General features: G+C 47.5%; 50 non-coding genes across 50 annotated transcripts; all 50 read left to right on the top strand.

The window, feature by feature from the left end:
• Positions 1–47: 47 nt before the first annotated feature.
• On the top strand, positions 48–166 carry LOC145136201 (5S ribosomal RNA). Its single transcript, XR_013720297.1, has one exon. It is a non-coding gene; the product is annotated as a 5S ribosomal RNA (ribosomal RNA).
• A 228-nt stretch (positions 167–394) lies between these two features.
• Positions 395–513, top strand: LOC145153690 (5S ribosomal RNA). The gene has a single exon (XR_013734185.1). It is a non-coding gene; the product is annotated as a 5S ribosomal RNA (ribosomal RNA).
• Positions 514–741: 228 nt separating this feature from the next.
• Positions 742–860, top strand: LOC145146866 (5S ribosomal RNA). Its single transcript, XR_013727790.1, has one exon. It is a non-coding gene; the product is annotated as a 5S ribosomal RNA (ribosomal RNA).
• Positions 861–1,090: 230 nt separating this feature from the next.
• On the top strand, positions 1,091–1,209 carry LOC145154098 (5S ribosomal RNA). The gene has a single exon (XR_013734580.1). It is a non-coding gene; the product is annotated as a 5S ribosomal RNA (ribosomal RNA).
• A 219-nt stretch (positions 1,210–1,428) lies between these two features.
• On the top strand, positions 1,429–1,547 carry LOC145148473 (5S ribosomal RNA). The gene has a single exon (XR_013729356.1). It is a non-coding gene; the product is annotated as a 5S ribosomal RNA (ribosomal RNA).
• Positions 1,548–1,772: 225 nt separating this feature from the next.
• Positions 1,773–1,891, top strand: LOC145146621 (5S ribosomal RNA). Its single transcript, XR_013727557.1, has one exon. It is a non-coding gene; the product is annotated as a 5S ribosomal RNA (ribosomal RNA).
• Positions 1,892–2,110: 219 nt separating this feature from the next.
• On the top strand, positions 2,111–2,229 carry LOC145145566 (5S ribosomal RNA). Its single transcript, XR_013726532.1, has one exon. It is a non-coding gene; the product is annotated as a 5S ribosomal RNA (ribosomal RNA).
• A 225-nt stretch (positions 2,230–2,454) lies between these two features.
• On the top strand, positions 2,455–2,573 carry LOC145141320 (5S ribosomal RNA). Its single transcript, XR_013722600.1, has one exon. It is a non-coding gene; the product is annotated as a 5S ribosomal RNA (ribosomal RNA).
• A 219-nt stretch (positions 2,574–2,792) lies between these two features.
• Positions 2,793–2,911, top strand: LOC145146801 (5S ribosomal RNA). Its single transcript, XR_013727728.1, has one exon. It is a non-coding gene; the product is annotated as a 5S ribosomal RNA (ribosomal RNA).
• A 227-nt stretch (positions 2,912–3,138) lies between these two features.
• On the top strand, positions 3,139–3,257 carry LOC145147059 (5S ribosomal RNA). The gene has a single exon (XR_013727975.1). It is a non-coding gene; the product is annotated as a 5S ribosomal RNA (ribosomal RNA).
• A 227-nt stretch (positions 3,258–3,484) lies between these two features.
• On the top strand, positions 3,485–3,603 carry LOC145153691 (5S ribosomal RNA). Its single transcript, XR_013734186.1, has one exon. It is a non-coding gene; the product is annotated as a 5S ribosomal RNA (ribosomal RNA).
• Positions 3,604–3,831: 228 nt separating this feature from the next.
• LOC145139416 (5S ribosomal RNA) lies at positions 3,832–3,950 on the top strand. Its single transcript, XR_013721905.1, has one exon. It is a non-coding gene; the product is annotated as a 5S ribosomal RNA (ribosomal RNA).
• Positions 3,951–4,180: 230 nt separating this feature from the next.
• LOC145154987 (5S ribosomal RNA) lies at positions 4,181–4,299 on the top strand. Its single transcript, XR_013735452.1, has one exon. It is a non-coding gene; the product is annotated as a 5S ribosomal RNA (ribosomal RNA).
• Positions 4,300–4,517: 218 nt separating this feature from the next.
• LOC145139421 (5S ribosomal RNA) lies at positions 4,518–4,636 on the top strand. Its single transcript, XR_013721906.1, has one exon. It is a non-coding gene; the product is annotated as a 5S ribosomal RNA (ribosomal RNA).
• Positions 4,637–4,861: 225 nt separating this feature from the next.
• Positions 4,862–4,979, top strand: LOC145143235 (5S ribosomal RNA). Its single transcript, XR_013724285.1, has one exon. It is a non-coding gene; the product is annotated as a 5S ribosomal RNA (ribosomal RNA).
• A 233-nt stretch (positions 4,980–5,212) lies between these two features.
• Positions 5,213–5,331, top strand: LOC145137414 (5S ribosomal RNA). The gene has a single exon (XR_013721055.1). It is a non-coding gene; the product is annotated as a 5S ribosomal RNA (ribosomal RNA).
• A 230-nt stretch (positions 5,332–5,561) lies between these two features.
• On the top strand, positions 5,562–5,680 carry LOC145154806 (5S ribosomal RNA). Its single transcript, XR_013735270.1, has one exon. It is a non-coding gene; the product is annotated as a 5S ribosomal RNA (ribosomal RNA).
• A 219-nt stretch (positions 5,681–5,899) lies between these two features.
• On the top strand, positions 5,900–6,018 carry LOC145149698 (5S ribosomal RNA). The gene has a single exon (XR_013730549.1). It is a non-coding gene; the product is annotated as a 5S ribosomal RNA (ribosomal RNA).
• Positions 6,019–6,247: 229 nt separating this feature from the next.
• On the top strand, positions 6,248–6,366 carry LOC145146623 (5S ribosomal RNA). Its single transcript, XR_013727558.1, has one exon. It is a non-coding gene; the product is annotated as a 5S ribosomal RNA (ribosomal RNA).
• Positions 6,367–6,596: 230 nt separating this feature from the next.
• On the top strand, positions 6,597–6,715 carry LOC145138946 (5S ribosomal RNA). The gene has a single exon (XR_013721795.1). It is a non-coding gene; the product is annotated as a 5S ribosomal RNA (ribosomal RNA).
• A 229-nt stretch (positions 6,716–6,944) lies between these two features.
• On the top strand, positions 6,945–7,063 carry LOC145141395 (5S ribosomal RNA). Its single transcript, XR_013722630.1, has one exon. It is a non-coding gene; the product is annotated as a 5S ribosomal RNA (ribosomal RNA).
• A 230-nt stretch (positions 7,064–7,293) lies between these two features.
• On the top strand, positions 7,294–7,412 carry LOC145154988 (5S ribosomal RNA). The gene has a single exon (XR_013735453.1). It is a non-coding gene; the product is annotated as a 5S ribosomal RNA (ribosomal RNA).
• Positions 7,413–7,630: 218 nt separating this feature from the next.
• On the top strand, positions 7,631–7,749 carry LOC145139428 (5S ribosomal RNA). The gene has a single exon (XR_013721908.1). It is a non-coding gene; the product is annotated as a 5S ribosomal RNA (ribosomal RNA).
• A 225-nt stretch (positions 7,750–7,974) lies between these two features.
• On the top strand, positions 7,975–8,092 carry LOC145143246 (5S ribosomal RNA). Its single transcript, XR_013724296.1, has one exon. It is a non-coding gene; the product is annotated as a 5S ribosomal RNA (ribosomal RNA).
• A 236-nt stretch (positions 8,093–8,328) lies between these two features.
• LOC145137424 (5S ribosomal RNA) lies at positions 8,329–8,447 on the top strand. The gene has a single exon (XR_013721062.1). It is a non-coding gene; the product is annotated as a 5S ribosomal RNA (ribosomal RNA).
• A 230-nt stretch (positions 8,448–8,677) lies between these two features.
• On the top strand, positions 8,678–8,796 carry LOC145141461 (5S ribosomal RNA). Its single transcript, XR_013722673.1, has one exon. It is a non-coding gene; the product is annotated as a 5S ribosomal RNA (ribosomal RNA).
• A 229-nt stretch (positions 8,797–9,025) lies between these two features.
• Positions 9,026–9,144, top strand: LOC145154989 (5S ribosomal RNA). Its single transcript, XR_013735454.1, has one exon. It is a non-coding gene; the product is annotated as a 5S ribosomal RNA (ribosomal RNA).
• Positions 9,145–9,362: 218 nt separating this feature from the next.
• Positions 9,363–9,481, top strand: LOC145144519 (5S ribosomal RNA). Its single transcript, XR_013725530.1, has one exon. It is a non-coding gene; the product is annotated as a 5S ribosomal RNA (ribosomal RNA).
• A 225-nt stretch (positions 9,482–9,706) lies between these two features.
• LOC145145561 (5S ribosomal RNA) lies at positions 9,707–9,824 on the top strand. Its single transcript, XR_013726527.1, has one exon. It is a non-coding gene; the product is annotated as a 5S ribosomal RNA (ribosomal RNA).
• A 233-nt stretch (positions 9,825–10,057) lies between these two features.
• Positions 10,058–10,176, top strand: LOC145137431 (5S ribosomal RNA). Its single transcript, XR_013721063.1, has one exon. It is a non-coding gene; the product is annotated as a 5S ribosomal RNA (ribosomal RNA).
• Positions 10,177–10,404: 228 nt separating this feature from the next.
• On the top strand, positions 10,405–10,523 carry LOC145146619 (5S ribosomal RNA). Its single transcript, XR_013727555.1, has one exon. It is a non-coding gene; the product is annotated as a 5S ribosomal RNA (ribosomal RNA).
• Positions 10,524–10,752: 229 nt separating this feature from the next.
• LOC145141582 (5S ribosomal RNA) lies at positions 10,753–10,871 on the top strand. The gene has a single exon (XR_013722780.1). It is a non-coding gene; the product is annotated as a 5S ribosomal RNA (ribosomal RNA).
• Positions 10,872–11,098: 227 nt separating this feature from the next.
• On the top strand, positions 11,099–11,217 carry LOC145155156 (5S ribosomal RNA). The gene has a single exon (XR_013735610.1). It is a non-coding gene; the product is annotated as a 5S ribosomal RNA (ribosomal RNA).
• Positions 11,218–11,445: 228 nt separating this feature from the next.
• On the top strand, positions 11,446–11,564 carry LOC145140907 (5S ribosomal RNA). Its single transcript, XR_013722336.1, has one exon. It is a non-coding gene; the product is annotated as a 5S ribosomal RNA (ribosomal RNA).
• A 218-nt stretch (positions 11,565–11,782) lies between these two features.
• LOC145148540 (5S ribosomal RNA) lies at positions 11,783–11,901 on the top strand. The gene has a single exon (XR_013729420.1). It is a non-coding gene; the product is annotated as a 5S ribosomal RNA (ribosomal RNA).
• A 228-nt stretch (positions 11,902–12,129) lies between these two features.
• Positions 12,130–12,248, top strand: LOC145155157 (5S ribosomal RNA). The gene has a single exon (XR_013735611.1). It is a non-coding gene; the product is annotated as a 5S ribosomal RNA (ribosomal RNA).
• Positions 12,249–12,477: 229 nt separating this feature from the next.
• LOC145143657 (5S ribosomal RNA) lies at positions 12,478–12,596 on the top strand. The gene has a single exon (XR_013724686.1). It is a non-coding gene; the product is annotated as a 5S ribosomal RNA (ribosomal RNA).
• Positions 12,597–12,822: 226 nt separating this feature from the next.
• Positions 12,823–12,941, top strand: LOC145153692 (5S ribosomal RNA). The gene has a single exon (XR_013734187.1). It is a non-coding gene; the product is annotated as a 5S ribosomal RNA (ribosomal RNA).
• A 229-nt stretch (positions 12,942–13,170) lies between these two features.
• Positions 13,171–13,289, top strand: LOC145148541 (5S ribosomal RNA). The gene has a single exon (XR_013729421.1). It is a non-coding gene; the product is annotated as a 5S ribosomal RNA (ribosomal RNA).
• A 231-nt stretch (positions 13,290–13,520) lies between these two features.
• LOC145155158 (5S ribosomal RNA) lies at positions 13,521–13,639 on the top strand. Its single transcript, XR_013735612.1, has one exon. It is a non-coding gene; the product is annotated as a 5S ribosomal RNA (ribosomal RNA).
• Positions 13,640–13,868: 229 nt separating this feature from the next.
• LOC145155544 (5S ribosomal RNA) lies at positions 13,869–13,987 on the top strand. The gene has a single exon (XR_013735979.1). It is a non-coding gene; the product is annotated as a 5S ribosomal RNA (ribosomal RNA).
• A 227-nt stretch (positions 13,988–14,214) lies between these two features.
• LOC145153694 (5S ribosomal RNA) lies at positions 14,215–14,333 on the top strand. The gene has a single exon (XR_013734189.1). It is a non-coding gene; the product is annotated as a 5S ribosomal RNA (ribosomal RNA).
• A 229-nt stretch (positions 14,334–14,562) lies between these two features.
• On the top strand, positions 14,563–14,681 carry LOC145153426 (5S ribosomal RNA). Its single transcript, XR_013733935.1, has one exon. It is a non-coding gene; the product is annotated as a 5S ribosomal RNA (ribosomal RNA).
• Positions 14,682–14,907: 226 nt separating this feature from the next.
• On the top strand, positions 14,908–15,026 carry LOC145153695 (5S ribosomal RNA). Its single transcript, XR_013734190.1, has one exon. It is a non-coding gene; the product is annotated as a 5S ribosomal RNA (ribosomal RNA).
• Positions 15,027–15,255: 229 nt separating this feature from the next.
• Positions 15,256–15,374, top strand: LOC145153427 (5S ribosomal RNA). Its single transcript, XR_013733936.1, has one exon. It is a non-coding gene; the product is annotated as a 5S ribosomal RNA (ribosomal RNA).
• Positions 15,375–15,602: 228 nt separating this feature from the next.
• Positions 15,603–15,721, top strand: LOC145153971 (5S ribosomal RNA). The gene has a single exon (XR_013734460.1). It is a non-coding gene; the product is annotated as a 5S ribosomal RNA (ribosomal RNA).
• Positions 15,722–15,946: 225 nt separating this feature from the next.
• On the top strand, positions 15,947–16,065 carry LOC145148542 (5S ribosomal RNA). Its single transcript, XR_013729422.1, has one exon. It is a non-coding gene; the product is annotated as a 5S ribosomal RNA (ribosomal RNA).
• Positions 16,066–16,296: 231 nt separating this feature from the next.
• On the top strand, positions 16,297–16,415 carry LOC145155159 (5S ribosomal RNA). The gene has a single exon (XR_013735613.1). It is a non-coding gene; the product is annotated as a 5S ribosomal RNA (ribosomal RNA).
• Positions 16,416–16,644: 229 nt separating this feature from the next.
• Positions 16,645–16,763, top strand: LOC145137453 (5S ribosomal RNA). The gene has a single exon (XR_013721077.1). It is a non-coding gene; the product is annotated as a 5S ribosomal RNA (ribosomal RNA).
• Positions 16,764–16,990: 227 nt separating this feature from the next.
• On the top strand, positions 16,991–17,109 carry LOC145153696 (5S ribosomal RNA). Its single transcript, XR_013734191.1, has one exon. It is a non-coding gene; the product is annotated as a 5S ribosomal RNA (ribosomal RNA).
• Positions 17,110–17,176: the final 67 nt, after the last annotated feature.

Below are 17,176 nucleotides of genomic sequence, written 5' to 3' on the forward strand. Positions count from 1 at the left end.
TTCTGCGTCTTTTAAGACATAAAAGCAATAAGCATGGATAGTATTTCGGGTGCGATCATACCAGCACTAATGCACCGGATCCCATCAGAACTCCGCAGTTAAGCGTGCTTGGGCGAGAGTAGTACTAGGATGGGTGACCCCCTGGGAAGTCCTTGTGTTGCACCTCCCCCTTTTTCGTTGTCCGTTTGCGTTTTTTTAGATTTTACGTGCGGTTTTTTTTTGTTTTTTTGTTCTTGCTATTTCTATGCTCGGGTGGCCTCCGTTTCATGGTTCATGGTCTTCGTATTTTTGGAACGGAGCTGATCGGTCACGTGGGTCCCACGCCTCGCGTACGAAAACAAAGGAGGTTCTGTGTCTTTTAAGACATACAAGCAATAAGCATGGACAGTATTTCGGGTGCGATCATACCAGCACTAATGCACCGGATCCCATCAGAACTCCGCAGTTAAGCGTGCTTGGGCGGGAGTAGTACTAGGATGGGTGACCCCATGGGAAGTCCTCGTGTTGCACCCCCCTTTTTCGTTGTCCGTTTGCGTTTTTTTAGATTTTACGTGCGGTTTTTTTTGTTTTTTTTTCTTTCTTGCTATTTCTATGCTCCGGTGGCCTCCGCTTCATGGTTGATGGTCTTCGTATTTTTGGAACGGAGCTGATCGGTCACGTGGGTCCCACGCCTCGCGTACGAAAACAAAGGAGTTTCTGCGTCTTTTAAGACATACAAGCAATAAGCATGGATAGTATTTTCGGTGCAATCATACCAGCACTAATGCACCGGATCCTATCAGAACTCCGCAGTTAAGCGTGCTTGGGCGAGAGTAGTACTAGGATGGGTGACCCCCTGGGAAGTCCTCGTGTTGCACCCCCCTTTTTCGTTGTCCGTTTGCGTTTTTTTAGATTTTACGTGCGGTTTTGTTTTGTTTTTTTTTTCTTTCTTGCTATTTCTATGCTCGGGTGGCCTCCTCTTCATGGTTGATGGTTTTCGTATTTTTGGAACGGAGCCGATCGGTCACGTGGGTCCCACGCCTCGCGTACGAAAACAAAGGAGGTTCTGCGTCTTTTAAGACATAAAAGCAATAAGCATGGATAGTATTTCGGGTGCGATCATACCAGCACTAATGCACCGGATCCCATCAGAACTCCGCAGTTAAGCGTGCTTGGGCGAGAGTAGTACTAGGTTGGGTGACCCCCTGGGAAGTCCTCGTGTTGCACCCCCCTTTTTCGTTGTCCGTTTGCGTTTTTTTAGATTTTACGTGCGGTTTTTTTTTCTTTCTTGCTATTTCTATGCTCGGGTGGCCTCCGCTTCATGGTTGATGGTTTTCGTATTTTTGGAACGGAGCCGATCGGTCACGTGGGTCCCACGCCTCGCGTACGAAAACAAAGGAGGTTCTGCGTCTTTTAAGACATAAAAGCAATAAGCATGGATAGTATTTCGGGTGCTATCATACCAGCACTAATGCACCGGATCCCATCAGAACTCCGCCGTTAAGCGCGCTTGGGCGGGAGTAGTACTAGGATGGGTGACCCCCTGGGAAGTCCTCGTGTTGCACCCTCCCCTTTTTCGTTGCCCGTTTGCGTTTTTTTAGATTTTACGTGCGGTTTTTTTTGTTTTCTTTCTTGCTATTTCTATGCTCGGGTGGCCACCGCTTCATGGTTGATGGTTTTCGTATTTTTGGAACGGAGCCGATCGGTCACGTGGGTCCCACGCCTCGCGTACGAAAACAAAGGAGGTTCTGCGTCTTTTAAGACATAAAAGCAATAAGCATGGATAGTATTTCGGGTGCGATCATACCAGCACTAATGCACCGGATCCCATCAGAACTCCGCAGTTAAGCGTGCTTGGGCGAAAGTAATACTAGGATGGGTGACCCCCTGGGAAGTCCTCGTGTTGCACCCCCCTTTTTCGTTGTCCGTTTGCGTTTTTTTAGATTTTACGTGCGGTTTTTTTTTCTTTCTTGCTATTTCTATGCTCGGGTGGCCTCCGCTTCATGGTTGATGGTTTTCGTATTTTTGGAACGGAGCCGATCGGTCACGTGGGTCCCACGCCTCGCGTACGAAAACAAAGGAGTTTCTGCGTCTTTTAAGACATACAAGCAATAAGCATGGATAGTATTTTCGGTGCAATCATACCAGCACTAATGCACCGGATCCCATCAGAACTCCGCAGTTAAGCGTGCTTGGGCGAGAGTAGTACTAGGATGGGTGACCCCCTGCGAAGTCCTCGTGTTGCACCCCCCTTTTTCGTTGTCCGTTTACGTTTTTTTAGATTTTACGTGCGGTTTTTTTTTGTTTTTTTTTCTTGCTATTTCTATGCTCGGGTGGCCTTCGTTTCATGGTTCATGGTCTTCGTATTTTTGGAACGGAGCCGATCGGTTACGTGGGTCCCACGCCTCGCATACGAAAACAAAGGAGGTTCTGCGTCTTTTAAGACATACAAGCAATAAGCATGGATAGTATTTCGGGTGCGATCATACCAGCACTAATGCACCGGATCCCATCAGAACTCCGCAGTTAAGCGTGCTTGGGCGAGAGTAGTACTAGGATGGGTGACCCCCTGGGAAGTCCTCGTGTTGCACCCCCCTTTTTCGTTGTCCGTTTGCGTTTTTTTAGATTTTACGTGCGGTTTTTTTTTCTTTCTTGCTATTTCTATGCTCGGGTGGCCTCCGCTTCATGGTTGATGGTTTTCGTATTTTTGGAACGGAGCCGATCGGTCACGTGGGTCCCACGCCTCGCGTACGAAAACAAAGGAGGTTCTGCGTCTTTTAAGACATAAAAGCAATAAGCATGGATAGTATTTCGGGTGCTATCATACCAGCACTAATGCACCGGATCCCATCAGAACTCCGCAGTTAAGCGTGCTTGGGCGAGAGTAGTACTAGGATGGGTGACCGCCTGGGAAGTCCTTGTGTTGTACCCCCCCTTTTTCGTCGCCCATTTGCGTTTTTTTAGATTTTACGTGCGGTTTTTTTTTTTGTTTTCTTTCTTGCTATTTCTATGCTCGGGTGGCCACCGCTTCATGGTTGATGGTTTTCGTATTTTTGGAACGGAGTCGATCGGTCACGTGGGTCCCACGCCTCGCGTACGAAAACAAAGGAGGTTCTGCGTCTTTTAAGACATAAAAGCAATAAGCATGGATAGTATTTCGGGTGCGATCATACCAACACTAATGCACCGGATCCCATCAGAACTCCGCAGTTAAGCGTGCTTGGGCGAGAGTAGTACTAGGATGGGTGACCCCCTGGGAAGTCCTTGTGTTGCACCTCCCCCTTTTTCGTTGTCCGTTTGCGTTTTTTTAGATTTTACGTGCGGTTTTTTTTTGTTTTTTTTTCTTGCTATTTCTATGCTCGGGTGGCCTCCGTTTCATGGTTCATGGTCTTCGTATTTTTGGAACGGAGCTGATCGGTCACGTGGGTCCCACGCCTCGCGTACGAAAACAAAGGAGGTTCTGTGTCTTTTAAGACATACAAGCAATAAGCATGGACAGTATTTCGGGTGCGATCATACCAGCACTAATGCACCGGATCCCATCAGAACTCCGCAGTTAAGCGTGCTTGGGCGGGAGTAGTACTAGGATGGGTGACCCCATGGGAAGTCCTCGTGTTGCACCCCCCTTTTTCGTTGTCCGTTTGCGTTTTTTTAGATTTTACGTGCGGTTTTTTTTGTTTTTTTTTCTTTCTTGCTATTTCTATGCTCCGGTGGCCTCCGCTTCATGGTTGATGGTCTTCGTATTTTTGGAACGGAGCTGATCGGTCACGTGGGTCCCACGCCTCGCGTACGAAAACAAAGGAGTTTCTGCGTCTTTTAAGACATACAAGCAATAAGCATGGATAGTATTTTCGGTGCAATCATACCAGCACTAATGCACCGGATCCCATCAGAACTCCGCAGTTAAGCGTGCTTGGGCGAGAGTAGTACTAGGATGGGTGACCCCCTGGGAAGTCCTCGTGTTGCACCCCCCTTTTTCGTTGTCCGTTTGCGTTTTTTTAGATTTTACGTGCGGTTTTTTTTTGTTTTTTTTTTCTTTCTTGCTATTTCTATGCTCGGGTGGCCTCCGCTTCATGGTTGATGGTTTTCGTATTTTTGGAACGGAGCCGATCGGTCACGTGGGTCCCACGCCTCGCGTACGAAAACAAAGGAGGTTCTGCGTCTTTTAAGACATAAAAGCAATAAGCATGGATAGTATTTCGGGTGCGATCATACCAGCACTAATGCACCGGATCCCATCAGAACTCCGCAGGTAAGCGTGCTTGGGCGAGAGTAGTACTAGGATGGGTGACCCCCTGGGAAGTTCTCGTGTTGCACCCCCCTTTTTCGTTGTCCGTTTGCGTTTTTTTAGATTTCACGTGCGGTTTTTTTTCTTTCTTGCTATTTCTATGCTCGGGTGGCCTCCGCTTTATGGTTGATGGTTTTCGTATTTTTGGAACGGAGCCGATCGGTCACGTGGGTCCCACGCCTCGCGTACGAAAATAAAGGAGGTTCTGCGTCTTTTAAGACATAAAAGCAATAAGCATGGATAATATTTCGGGTGCTATCATACCAGCACTAATGCACCGGATCCCATCAGAACTCCGCAGTTAAGCGTGCTTGGGCGGGAGTAGTACTAGGATGGGTGACCCCCTGGGAAGTCCTCGTGTTGCACCCTCCCCTTTTTCGTTGCCCGTTTGCGTTTTTTTAGATTTTACGTGCGGTTTTTTTTGTTTTCTTTCTTGCTATTTCTATGCTCGGGTGGCCACCGCTTCATGGTTGATGGTTTTCGTATTTTTGGAACGGAGCCGATCGGTCACGTGGGTCCCACGCCTCGCGTACGAAAACAAAGGAGGTTCTGCGTCTTTTAAGACATAAAAGCAATAAGCATGGATAGTATTTCGGGTGCGATCATACCAGCACTAATGCACCGGATCCCATCAGAACTCCGCAGTTAAGCGTGCTTGGGCGAGAGTAGTACTAGGATGGGTGACCCCTGGGAAGTCCTCGTGTTGCACCCCCCCCCCCTTTTTCGTTGTCCGTTTGCGTTTTTTTAGATTTTACGTGCGGTTTTTTTTTGTTTTTTTTCTTTCTTGCTATTTCTATGCTCGGGTGGCCTCCGCTTCATGGTTGATGGTCTTCGTATTTTTGGAACGGAGCTGATCGGTCACGTGGGTCCCACGCCTCGCGTACGAAAACAAAGGAGGTTCTGCGTCTTTTAAGACATACAAGCAATAAGCATGGATAGTATTTCGGGTGCGATCATACCAGCACTAATGCACCGGATCCCATCAGAACTCCGCAGTTAAGCGTGCTTGGGCGAAAGTAGTACTAGGATGGGTGACCCCCTGGGAAGTCCTCGTGTTGCACCCCCCTTTTTCGTTGTCCATTTGCGTTTTTTTAGATTTTACGTGCGGTTTTTTTTTGTTTTTTTTTTCTTTCTTGCTATTTCTATTCTCGGGTGGCCTCCGCTTCATGATTGATGGTTTTCGTATTTTTGGAACGGAGCCGATCGGTCACGTGGGTTCCACGCCTCGCGTACGAAAACAAAGGAGGTTCTGCGTCTTTTAAGACATACAAGCAATAAGCATGGATAGTATTTCGGGTGCGATCATACCAGCACTAATGCACCGGATCCCATCAGAACTCCGCAGTTAAGCGTGCTTGGGCGAGAGTAGTACTAGGATGGGTGACCCCCTAGGAAGTCCTCGTGTTGCACCCCCCTTTTTCGTTGTCCGTTTGCGTTTTTTTAGATTTTACATGCGGTTTTTTTTTCTTTCTTGCTATTTCTATGCTCGGGTGGCCTCCGCTTCATGGTTGATGGTTTTCGTATTTTTGGAACGGAGCCGATCGGTCACGTGGGTCCCACGCCTCGCGTACGAAAACAAAGGAGGTTCTGCGTCTTTTAAGACATAAAAGCAATAAGCATGGATAGTATTTCGGGTGCGATCATACCAGCACTAATGCATCAGATCCAATCAGAACTCCGCAGTTAAGCGTGCTTGGGCGAGAGTAGTACTAGGATGGGTGACCCCCTGGGAAGTCCTCGTGTTGCACACCCCTTTTTCGTTGTCCGTTTGCGTTTTTTTAGATTTTACGTGCGGTTTTTTTTTTGTTTTTTTTCTTTCTTGCTATTTCTATGCTCGGGTGGCCTCCGCTTCATGGTTGATGGTTTTCGTATTTTTGGAACGGAGCCGATCGGTCACGTGGGTTCCACGCCTCGCGTACGAAAACAAAGGAGGTTCTGCGTCTTTTAAGACATAAAAGCAATAAGCATGGATAGTATTTCGGGTGCGATCATACCAGCACTAATGCACCGGATCCCATCAGAACTCCGCAGTTAAGCGTGCTTGGGCGAAAGTAATACTAGGATGGGTGACCCCCTGGGAAGTCCTCGTGTTGCACCCCCTTTTTTCGTTGTCCGTTTGCGTTTTTTTAGATTTTACGTGCGGTTTTTTTTGTTTTTTTTTTTCTTTCTTGCTATTTCTATGCTCGGGTGGCCTTCGTTTCATGGTTCATGGTCTTCGTATTTTTGGAACGGAGCCGATCGGTCACGTGGGTCCCACGCCTCGCGTACGAAAACAAAGGAGGTTCTGCGTCTTTTAAGACATACAAGCAATAAGCATGGATAGTATTTCCGGTGCGATCATACCAGCACTAATGCACCGGATCCCATCAGAACTCCGTAGTTAAGCGTGCTTGGGCGAGAGTAGTACTAGGATGGGTGACCCCCTGGGAAGTCCTCGTGTTGCACCCCCCTTTTTCGTTGTCCGTTTGCGTTTTTTTAGATTTTACGTGCGGTTTTTTTTTGTTTTTTTTTCTTTCTTGCTATTTCTATGCTCGGGTGGCCTCCGCTTCATGATTGATGGTTTTCGTATTTTTGGAACGGAGCCGATCGGTCACGTGGGTTCCACGCCTCGCGTACGAAAACAAAGGAGGTTCTGCGTCTTTTAAGACATACAAGCAATAAGCATGGATAGTATTTCGGGTGCGATCATACCAGCACTAATGCACCGGATCCCATCAGAACTCCGCAGTTAAGCGTGCTTGGGCGAGAGTAGTACTAGGATGGGTGACCCCCTGGGAAGTCCTCGTGTTGCACCCCCCTTTTTCGTTGTCCGTTTGCGTTTTTTTAGATTTTACGTGCGGTTTTTTTTTTGTTTTTTTTTCTTTCTTGCTATTTCTATGCTCGGGTGGCCTCCGCTTCATGGTTGATGGTTTTCGTATTTTTGGAACGGAGCCGATCGGTCACGTGGGTCCCACGCCTCGCGTACGAAAACAAAGGAGGTTCTGCGTCTTTTAAGACATAAAAGCAATAAGCATGGATAGTATTTCGGGTGCGATCATACCAGCACTAATGCACCGGATCCCATCAGAACTCCGCAGGTAAGCGTGCTTGGGCGAGAGTAGTACTAGGATGGGTGACCCCCTGGGAAGTTCTCGTGTTGCACCCCCCTTTTTCGTTGTCCGTTTGCGTTTTTTTAGATTTTACGTGCGGTTTTTTTTCTTTCTTGCTATTTCTATGCTCGGGTGGCCTCCGCTTTATGGTTGATGGTTTTCGTATTTTTGGAACGGAGCCGATCGGTCACGTGGGTCCCACGCCTCGCGTACGAAAATAAAGGAGGTTCTGCGTCTTTTAAGACATAAAAGCAATAAGCATGGATAATATTTCGGGTGCTATCATACCAGCACTAATGCACCGGATCCCATCAGAACTCCGCAGTTAAGCGTGCTTGGGCGGGAGTAGTACTAGGATGGGTGACCCCCTGGGAAGTCCTCGTGTTGCACCCTCCCCTTTTTCGTTGCCCGTTTGCGTTTTTTTAGATTTTACGTGCGGTTTTTTTTGTTTTCTTTCTTGCTATTTCTATGCTCGGGTGGCCACCGCTTCATGGTTGATGGTTTTCGTATTTTTGGAACGGAGCCGATCGGTCACGTGGGTCCCACGCCTCGCGTACGAAAACAAAGGAGGTTCTGCGTCTTTTAAGACATAAAAGCAATAAGCATGGATAGTATTTCGGGTGCGATCATACCAGCACTAATGCACCGGATCCCATCAGAACTCCGCAGTTAAGCGTGCTTGGGCGAGAGTAGTACTAGGATGGGTGACCCCTGGGAAGTCCTCGTGTTGCACCCCCCCCCCCCCCTTTTTCGTTGTCCGTTTGCGTTTTTTTAGATTTTACGTGCGGTTTTTTTTTGTTTTTTTTCTTTCTTGCTATTTCTATGCTCGGGTGGCCTCCGCTTCATGGTTGATGGTCTTCGTATTTTTGGAACGGAGCTGATCGGTCACGTGGGTCCCACGCCTCGCGTACGAAAACAAAGGAGGTTCTGCGTCTTTTAAGACATACAAGCAATAAGCATGGATAGTATTTCGGGTGCGATCATACCAGCACTAATGCACCGGATCCCATCAGAACTCCGCAGTTAAGCGTGCTTGGGCGAAAGTAGTACTAGGATGGGTGACCCCCTGGGAAGTCCTCGTGTTGCACCCCCCTTTTTCGTTGTCCATTTGCGTTTTTTTAGATTTTACGTGCGGTTTTTTTTTGTTTTTTTTTTCTTTCTTGCTATTTCTATTCTCGGGTGGCCTCCGCTTCATGATTGATGGTTTTCGTATTTTTGGAACGGAGCCGATCGGTCACGTGGGTTCCACGCCTCGCGTACGAAAACAAAGGAGGTTCTGCGTCTTTTAAGACATACAAGCAATAAGCATGGATAGTATTTCGGGTGCGATCATACCAGCACTAATGCACCGGATCCCATCAGAACTCCGCAGTTAAGCGTGCTTGGGCGAGAGTAGTACTAGGATGGGTGACCCCCTGGGAAGTCCTCGTGTTGCACCCCCCTTTTTCGTTGTCCGTTTGCGTTTTTTTAGATTTTACGTGCGGTTTTTTTTTGTTTTTTTTTCTTTCTTGCTATTTCTATGCTCGGGTGGCCTCCGCTTCATGGTTGATGGTTTTCGTATTTTTGGAACGGAGCCGATCGGTCACGTGGGTCCCACGCCTCGCGTACGAAAACAAAGGAGGTTCTGCGTCTTTTAAGACATAAAAGCAATAAGCATGGATAGTATTTCGGGTGCGATCATACCAGCACTAATGCACCGGATCCCATCAGAACTCCGCAGGTAAGCGTGCTTGGGCGAGAGTAGTACTAGGATGGGTGACCCCCTGGGAAGTTCTCGTGTTGCACCCCCCTTTTTCGTTGTCCGTTTGCGTTTTTTTAGATTTTACGTGCGGTTTTTTTTCTTTCTTGCTATTTCTATGCTCGGGTGGCCTCCGCTTCATGGTTGATGGTTTTCGTATTTTTGGAACGGAGCCGATCGGTCACGTGGGTCCCACGCCTCGCGTACGAAAATAAAGGAGGTTCTGCGTCTTTTAAGACATAAAAGCAATAAGCATGGATAATATTTCGGGTGCTATCATACCAGCACTAATGCACCGGATCCCATCAGAACTCCGCAGTTAAGCGTGCTTGGGCGGGAGTAGTACTAGGATGGGTGACCCCCTGGGAAGACCTTGTGTTGCACCCTCCCCTTTTTCGTTGCCCGTTTGCGTTTTTTTAGATTTTACGTGCGGTTTTTTTTGTTTTCTTTCTTGCTATTTCTATGCTCGGGTGGCCACCGCTTCATGGTTGATGGTTTTCGTATTTTTGGAACGGAGCCGATCGGTCACGTGGGTCCCACGCCTCGCGTACGAAAACAAAGGAGGTTCTGCGTCTTTTAAGACATAAAAGCAATAAACATGGATAGTATTTCGGGTGCGATCATACCAGCACTAATGCACCGGATCCCATCAGAACTCCGCAGTTAAGCGTGCTTGGGCGAGAGTAGTACTAGGATGGGTGACCCCTGGGAAGTCCTTGTGTTGCACCCCCCCCCCCTTTTTCGTTGTCCGTTTGCGTTTTTTTTAGATTTTACGTGCGGTTTTTTTTGTTTTTTTTCTTTCTTGCTATTTCTATGCTCGGGTGGCCTCCGCTTCATGGTTGATGGTCTTCGTATTTTTGGAACGGAGCTGATCGGTCACGTGGGTCCCACGCCTCGCGTACGAAAACAAAGGAGGTTCTGCGTCTTTTAAGACATACAAGCAATAAGCATGGATAGTATTTCGGGTGCGATCATACCAGCACTAATGCACCGGATCCCATCAGAACTCCGCAGTTAAGCGTGCTTGGGCGAAAGTAGTACTAGGATGGGTGACCCCCTGGGAAGTCCTCGTGTTGCACCCCCCTTTTTCGTTGTCCGTTTGCGTTTTTTTAGATTTTACGTGCGGTTTTTTTTGTTTTTTTTTCTTTCTTGCTTATTCTATGCTCGGGTGGCCTTCGTTTCATGGTTCATGGTCTTCGTATTTTTGGAACGGAGCCGATCGGTCACGTGGGTCCCACGCCTCGCGTACGAAAACAAAGGAGGTTCTGCGTCTTTTAAGACATACAAGCAATAAGCATGGATAGTATTTCCGGTGCGATCATACCAGCACTAATGCACCGGATCCTATCAGAACTCCGCAGTTAAGCGTGCTTGGGCGAGAGTAGTACTAGGATGGGTGACCCCCTGGGAAGTCCTCGTGTTGCACCCCCCTTTTTCGTTGTCCGTTTGCGTTTTTTTAGATTTTACGTGCGGTTTTTTTTTGTTTTTTTTTCTTTCTTGCTATTTCTATGCTCGGGTGGCCTCCGCTTCATGGTTGATGGTTTTCGTATTTTTGGAACGGAGCCGATCGGTCACGTGGGTTCCACGCCTCGCGTACGAAAACAAAGGAGGTTCTGCGTCTTTTAAAACATAAAAGCAATAAGCATGGATAGTATTTCGGGTGCGATCATACCAGCACTAATGCACCGGATCCCATCAGAACTCCGCAGTTAAGCGTGCTTGGGCGAGAGTAGTACTAGGATGGGTGACCCCCTGGGAAGTCCTCGTGTTGCACCCCCGTTTTTTCGTTGTCCGTTTGCGTTTTTTTAGATTTTACGTGCGGTTTTTTTTTTGTTTTTTTTTCTTGCTATTTCTATGCTCGGGTGGCCTCCGTTTCATGGTTCATGGTCTTCGTATTTTTGGAACGGAGACGATCGGTCACGTGGGTCCCACGCCTCGCGTATGAAAACAAAGGAGGTTCTGCGTCTTTTAAGACATAAAAGCAATAAGCATGGATAGTATTTCGGGTGCGATCATACCAGCACTAATGCACCGGATCCCATCAGAACTCCGCAGTTAAGCGTGCTTGGGCGAGAGTAGTACTAGGATGGGTGACCCCCTGGGAAGTCCTCGTGTTGCACACCTCTTTTTCGTTGTCCGTTTGCGTTTTTTTAGATTTTACGTGCGGTTTTTTTTTGTTTTTTTTCTTTCTTGCTATTTCTATGCTCGGGTGGCCTCCGCTTCATGGTTGATGGTTTTCGTATTTTTGGAACGGAGCCGATCGGTCACGTGGGTTCCACGCCTCGCGTACGAAAACAAAGGAGGTTCTGCGTCTTTTAAGACATACAAGCAATAAGCATGGATAGTATTTCGGGTGCGATCATACCAGCACTAATGCACTGGATCCCATCAGAACTCCGCAGTTAAGCGTGCTTGGGCGAGAGTAGTACTAGGATGGGTGACCCCCTAGGAAGTCCTCGTGTTGCACCCCCTTTTTCGTTGTCCGTTTGCGTTTTTTTAGATTTTACGTGCGGTTTTTTTTTCTTTCTTGCTATTTCTATGCTCGGGTGGCCTCCGCTTCATGGTTGATGGTTTTCGTATTTTTGGAACGGAGCCGATCGGTCACGTGGGTCCCACGCCTCGCGTACGAAAACAAAGGAGGTTCTGCGTCTTTTAAGACATAAAAGCAATAAGCATGGATAGTATTTCGGGTGCGATCATACCAGCACTAATGCATCGGATCCAATCAGAACTCCGCAGTTAAGCGTGCTTGGGCGAGAGTAGTACTAGGATGGGTGACCCCCTGGGAAGTCCTCGTGTTGCACACCCCTTTTTCGTTGTCCGTTTGCGTTTTTTTAGATTTTACGTGCTGTTTTTTTTTGTTTTTTTTCTTTCTTGCTATTTCTATGCTCGGGTGGCCTCCGCTTCATGGTTGATGGTTTTCGTATTTTTGGAACGGAGCCGATCGGTCACGTGGGTTCCACGCCTCGCGTACGAAAACAAAGGAGGTTCTGTGTCTTTTAAGACATACAAGCAATAAGCATGGATAGTATTTCGGGTGCGATCATACCAGCACTAATGCACCGGATCCCATCAGAACTCCGCAGTTAAGCGTGCTTGGGCGAGAGTAGTACTAGGATGGGTGACCCCCTGGGAAGTCCTCGTGTTGCACACCCCTTTTTCAATGTCCGTTTGCGTTTTTTTACATTTTACGTGCGGTTTTTTTTTGTTTTTTTTTCTTTCTTGCTATTTCTATGCTCGGGTGGCCTCCGCTTCATGGTTGATGGTTTTCGTATTTTTGGAACGGAGCCGATCGGTCACGTGGGTTCCACGCCTTGCGTACGAAAACAAAGGAGGTTCTGCGTCTTTTAAGACATACAGGCAATAAGCATGGATAGTATTTCGGGTGCGATCATACCAGCACTAATGCACCGGATCCCATCAGAACTCCGCAGTTAAGCGTGCTTGGGCGAGAGTAGTACTAGGATGGGTGAACTCCTGGGAAGTCCTCGTATTGCACCCCCCTTTTTCGTTGTCCGTTTGCGTTTTTTTAGATTTTACGTGCGGTTTTTTTTTTGTTTTTTTTTCTTGCTATTTCTATGCTCGGGTGGCCTCCGTTTCATGGTTCATGGTCTTCGTATTTTTGGAACGGAGCCGATCGGTCACGTGGGTCCCACGCCTCGCGTACGAAAACAAAGGAGGTTCTGTGTCTTTTAAGACATACAAGCAATAAGCATGGACAGTATTTCGGGTGCGATCATACCAGCACTAATGCACCGGATCCCATCAGAACTCCGCAGTTAAGCGTGCTTGGGCGGGAGTAGTACTAGGATGGGTGACCCCATGGGAAGTCCTCGTGTTGCACCCCCCTTTTTCGTTGTCCGTTTGCGTTTTTTTAGATTTTACGTGCGGTTTTTTTTTGTTTTTTTTTCTTTCTTGCTATTTCTATGCTCGGGTGGCCTGCGCTTCATGGTTCATGGTCTTCGTATTTTTGGAACGTAGCCGATCGGTCACGTGGGTCCCACGCCTCGCGTACGAAAACAAAGGAGGTTCTGTGTCTTTTAAGACATACAAGCAATAAGCATGGATAGTATTTCGGGTGCGATCATACCAGCACTAATGCATCGGATCCAATCAGAACTCCGCAGTTAAGCGTGCTTGGGCGAGAGTAGTACTAGGATGGGTGACCCCCTGGGAAGTCCTCGTGTTGCACACCCCTTTTTCGTTGTCCGTTTGCGTTTTTTTAGATTTTACGTGCTGTTTTTTTTTTTGTTTTTTTTTCTTTCTTGCTATTTCTATGCTCGGGTGGCCTCCGCTTCATGGTTGATGGTTTTCGTATTTTTGGAACGGAGCCGATCGGTCACGTGGGTTCCACGCCTCGCGTACGAAAACAAAGGAGGTTCTCTGTCTTTTAAGACATACAAGCAATAAGCATGGATAATATTTCGGGTGCGATCATACCAGCACTAATGCACCGGATCCCATCAGAACTCCGCAGTTAAGCGTGCTTGGGCGAGAGTAGTACTAGGATGGGTGACCCCCTGGGAAGTCCTCGTGTTGCACACCCCTTTTTCGTTGTCCGTTTGCGTTTTTTTAGATTTTACGTGCGGTTTTTTTTTTGTTTTTTTTCTTTCTTGCTATTTCTATGCTCGGGTGGCCTCCGCTTCATGGTTGATGGTTTTCGTATTTTTGGAACGGAGCCGATCGGTCACGTGGGTTCCACGCCTTGCGTACGAAAACAAAGGAGGTTCTGCGTCTTTTAAGACATACAAGCAATAAGCATGGATAGTATTTCGGGTGCGATCATACCAGCACTAATGCACCGGATCCCATCAGAACTCCGCAGTTAAGCGTGCTTGGGCGAGAGTAGTACTAGGATGGGTGACCTCCTGGGAAGTCCTCGTATTGCACCCCCCTTTTTCGTTGTCCGTTTGCGTTTTTTTAGATTTTACGTGCGGTTTTTTTTTTTGTTTTTTTTTCTTGCTATTTCTATGCTCGGGTGGCCTCCGTTTCATGGTTCATGGTCTTCGTATTTTTGGAACGGAGCCGATCGGTCACGTGGGTCCCACGCCTCGCGTACGAAAACAAAGGAGGTTCTGTGTCTTTTAAGACATACAAGCAATAAGCATGGACAGTATTTCGGGTGCGATCATACCAGCACTAATGCACCGGATCCCATCAGAACTCCGCAGTTAAGCGTGCTTGGGCGGGAGTAGTACTAGGATGGGTGACCCCATGGGAAGTCCTCGTGTTGCACCCCCCTTTTTCGTTGTCCGTTTGCGTTTTTTTAGATTTTACGTGCGGTTTTTTTTTGTTTTTTTTTCTTTCTTGCTATTTCTATGCTCGGGTGGCCTGCGCTTCATGGTTCATGGTCTTCGTATTTTTGGAACGGAGCCGATCGGTCACGTGGGTCCCACGCCTCGCGTACGAAAACAAAGGAGGTTCTGTGTCTTTTAAGACATACAAGCAATAAGCATGGATAGTATTTCGGGTGCGATCATACCAGCACTAATGCACCGGATCCCATCAGAACTCCGCAGTTAAGCGTGCTTGGGCGAGAGTAGTACTAGGATGGGTGACCCCTTGGGAAGTCCTCGTGTTGCACCCCTCTTTTTCGTTGTCCGTTTGCGTTTTTTTAGATTTTACGTGCGGTTTTTTTTTTGTTTTTTTTTCTTGCTATTTCTATGCTCGGGTGGCCTCCGTTTCATGGTTCATGGTCTTCGTATTTTTGGAACGGAGCCGATCGGTCACGTGGGTCCCACGCCTCGCGTACGAAAACAAAGGAGGTTCTGTGTCTTTTAAGACATACAAGCAATAAGCATGGACAGTATTTCGGGTGCGATCATACCAGCACTAATGCACCGGATCCCATCAGAACTCCGCAGTTAAGCGTGCTTGGGCGGGAGTAGTACTAGGATGGGTGACCCCATGGGAAGTCCTCGTGTTGCACCCCCCTTTTTCGTTGTCCGTTTGCGTTTTTTTAGATTTTACGTGCGGTTTTTTTTTGTTTTTTTTTCTTTCTTGCTATTTCTATGCTCGGGTGGCCTGCGCTTCATGGTTCATGGTCTTCGTATTTTTGGAACGGAGCCGATCGGTCACGTGGGTCCCACGCCTCGCGTACGAAAACAAAGGAGGTTCTGTGTCTTTTAAGACATACAAGCAATAAGCATGGATAGTATTTCGGGTGCGATCATACCAGCACTAATGCACCGGATCCCATCAGAACTCCGCAGTTAAGCGTGCTTGGGCGAGAGTAGTACTAGGATGGGTGACCCCTTGGGAAGTCCTCGTGTTGCACCCCTCTTTTTCGTTGTCCGTTTGCGTTTTTTTAGATTTTACGTGCGGTTTTTTTTTGTTTTTTTTCTTTCTTGCTATTTCTATGCTCGGGTGGCCTCCGCTTCATTGTTGATTGTTTTCGTATTTTTGGAACGGAGCCGATCGGTCACGTGGGTTCCACGCCTCGCGTACGAAAACAAAGGAGGTTCTGCGTCTTTTAAGACATACAAGCAATAAGCATGGATAGTATTTCGGGTGTGATCATACCAGCACTAATGCACCGGATCCCATCAGAACTCCGCAGTTAAGCGTGCTTGGGCGAGAGTAGTACTAGGATGGGTGACCCCCTGGGAAGTCCTCGTGTTGCACCCCCCTTTTTCGTTGTCCGTTTGCGTTTTTTTAGATTTTACGTGCGGTTTTTTTTTGTTTTTTTTTCTTGCTATTTCTATGCTCGGGTGGCCTCCGTTTCATGGTTCATGGTCTTCGTATTTTTGGAACGGAGCCGATCGGTCACGTGGGTCCCACGCCTCGCGTACGAAAACAAAGGAGGTTCTGTGTCTTTTAAGACATACAAGCAATAAGCATGGACAGTATTTCGGGTGCGATCATACCAGCACTAATGCATCGGATCCAATCAGAACTCCGCAGTTAAGCGTGCTTGGGCGAGAGTAGTACTAGGATGGGTGACCCCCTGGGAAGTCCTCGTGTTGCACACCCCTTTTTCGTTGTCCGTTTGCGTTTTTTTAGATTTTACGTGCTGTTTTTTTTTTTGTTTTTTTTTCTTTCTTGCTATTTCTATGCTCGGGTGGCCTCCGCTTCATGGTTGATGGTTTTCGTATTTTTGGAACGGAGCCGATCGGTCACGTGGGTTCCACGCCTCGCGTACGAAAACAAAGGAGGTTCTCTGTCTTTTAAGACATACAAGCAATAAGCATGGATAATATTTCGGGTGCGATCATACCAGCACTAATGCACCGGATCCCATCAGAACTCCGCAGTTAAGCGTGCTTGGGCGAGAGTAGTACTAGGATGGGTGACCCCCTGGGAAGTCCTCGTGTTGCACACCCCTTTTTCGTTGTCCGTTTGCGTTTTTTTAGATTTTACGTGCGGTTTTTTTTTTGTTTTTTTTCTTTCTTGCTATTTCTATGCTCGGGTGGCCTCCGCTTCATGGTTGATGGTTTTCGTATTTTTGGAACGGAGCCGATCGGTCACGTGGGTTCCACGCCTTGCGTACGAAAACAAAGGAGGTTCTGCGTCTTTTAAGACATACAAGCAATAAGCATGGATAGTATTTCGGGTGCGATCATACCAGCACTAATGCACCGGATCCCATCAGAACTCCGCAGTTAAGCGTGCTTGGGCGAGAGTAGTACTAGGATGGGTGACCTCCTGGGAAGTCCTCGTATTGCACCCCCCTTTTTCGTTGTCCGTTTGCGTTTTTTTAGATTTTACGTGCGGTTTTTTTTTTTGTTTTTTTTTCTTGCTATTTCTATGCTCGGGTGGCCTCCGTTTCATGGTTCATGGTCTTCGTATTTTTGGAACGGAGCCGATCGGTCACGTGGGTCCCACGCCTCGCGTACGAAAACAAAGGAGGTTCTGTGTCTTTTAAGACATACAAGCAATAAGCATGGACAGTATTTCGGGTGCGATCATACCAGCACTAATGCACCGGATCCCATCAGAACTCCGCAGTTAAGCGTGCTTGGGCGGGAGTAGTACTAGGATGGGTGACCCCATGGGAAGTCCTCGTGTTGCACCCCCCTTTTTCGTTGTCCGTTTGCGTTTTTTTAGATTTTACGTGCGGTTTTTTTTTGTTTTTTTTTCTTT

The sequence above is a fragment of the Lactuca virosa genome, chromosome 1 (assembly GCF_052849685.1).
Source record: "Lactuca virosa cultivar CGN04683 chromosome 1, Lactuca_virosa_CGN04683_v6, whole genome shotgun sequence".
NCBI lineage: Eukaryota > Viridiplantae > Streptophyta > Magnoliopsida > Asterales > Asteraceae > Lactuca > Lactuca virosa.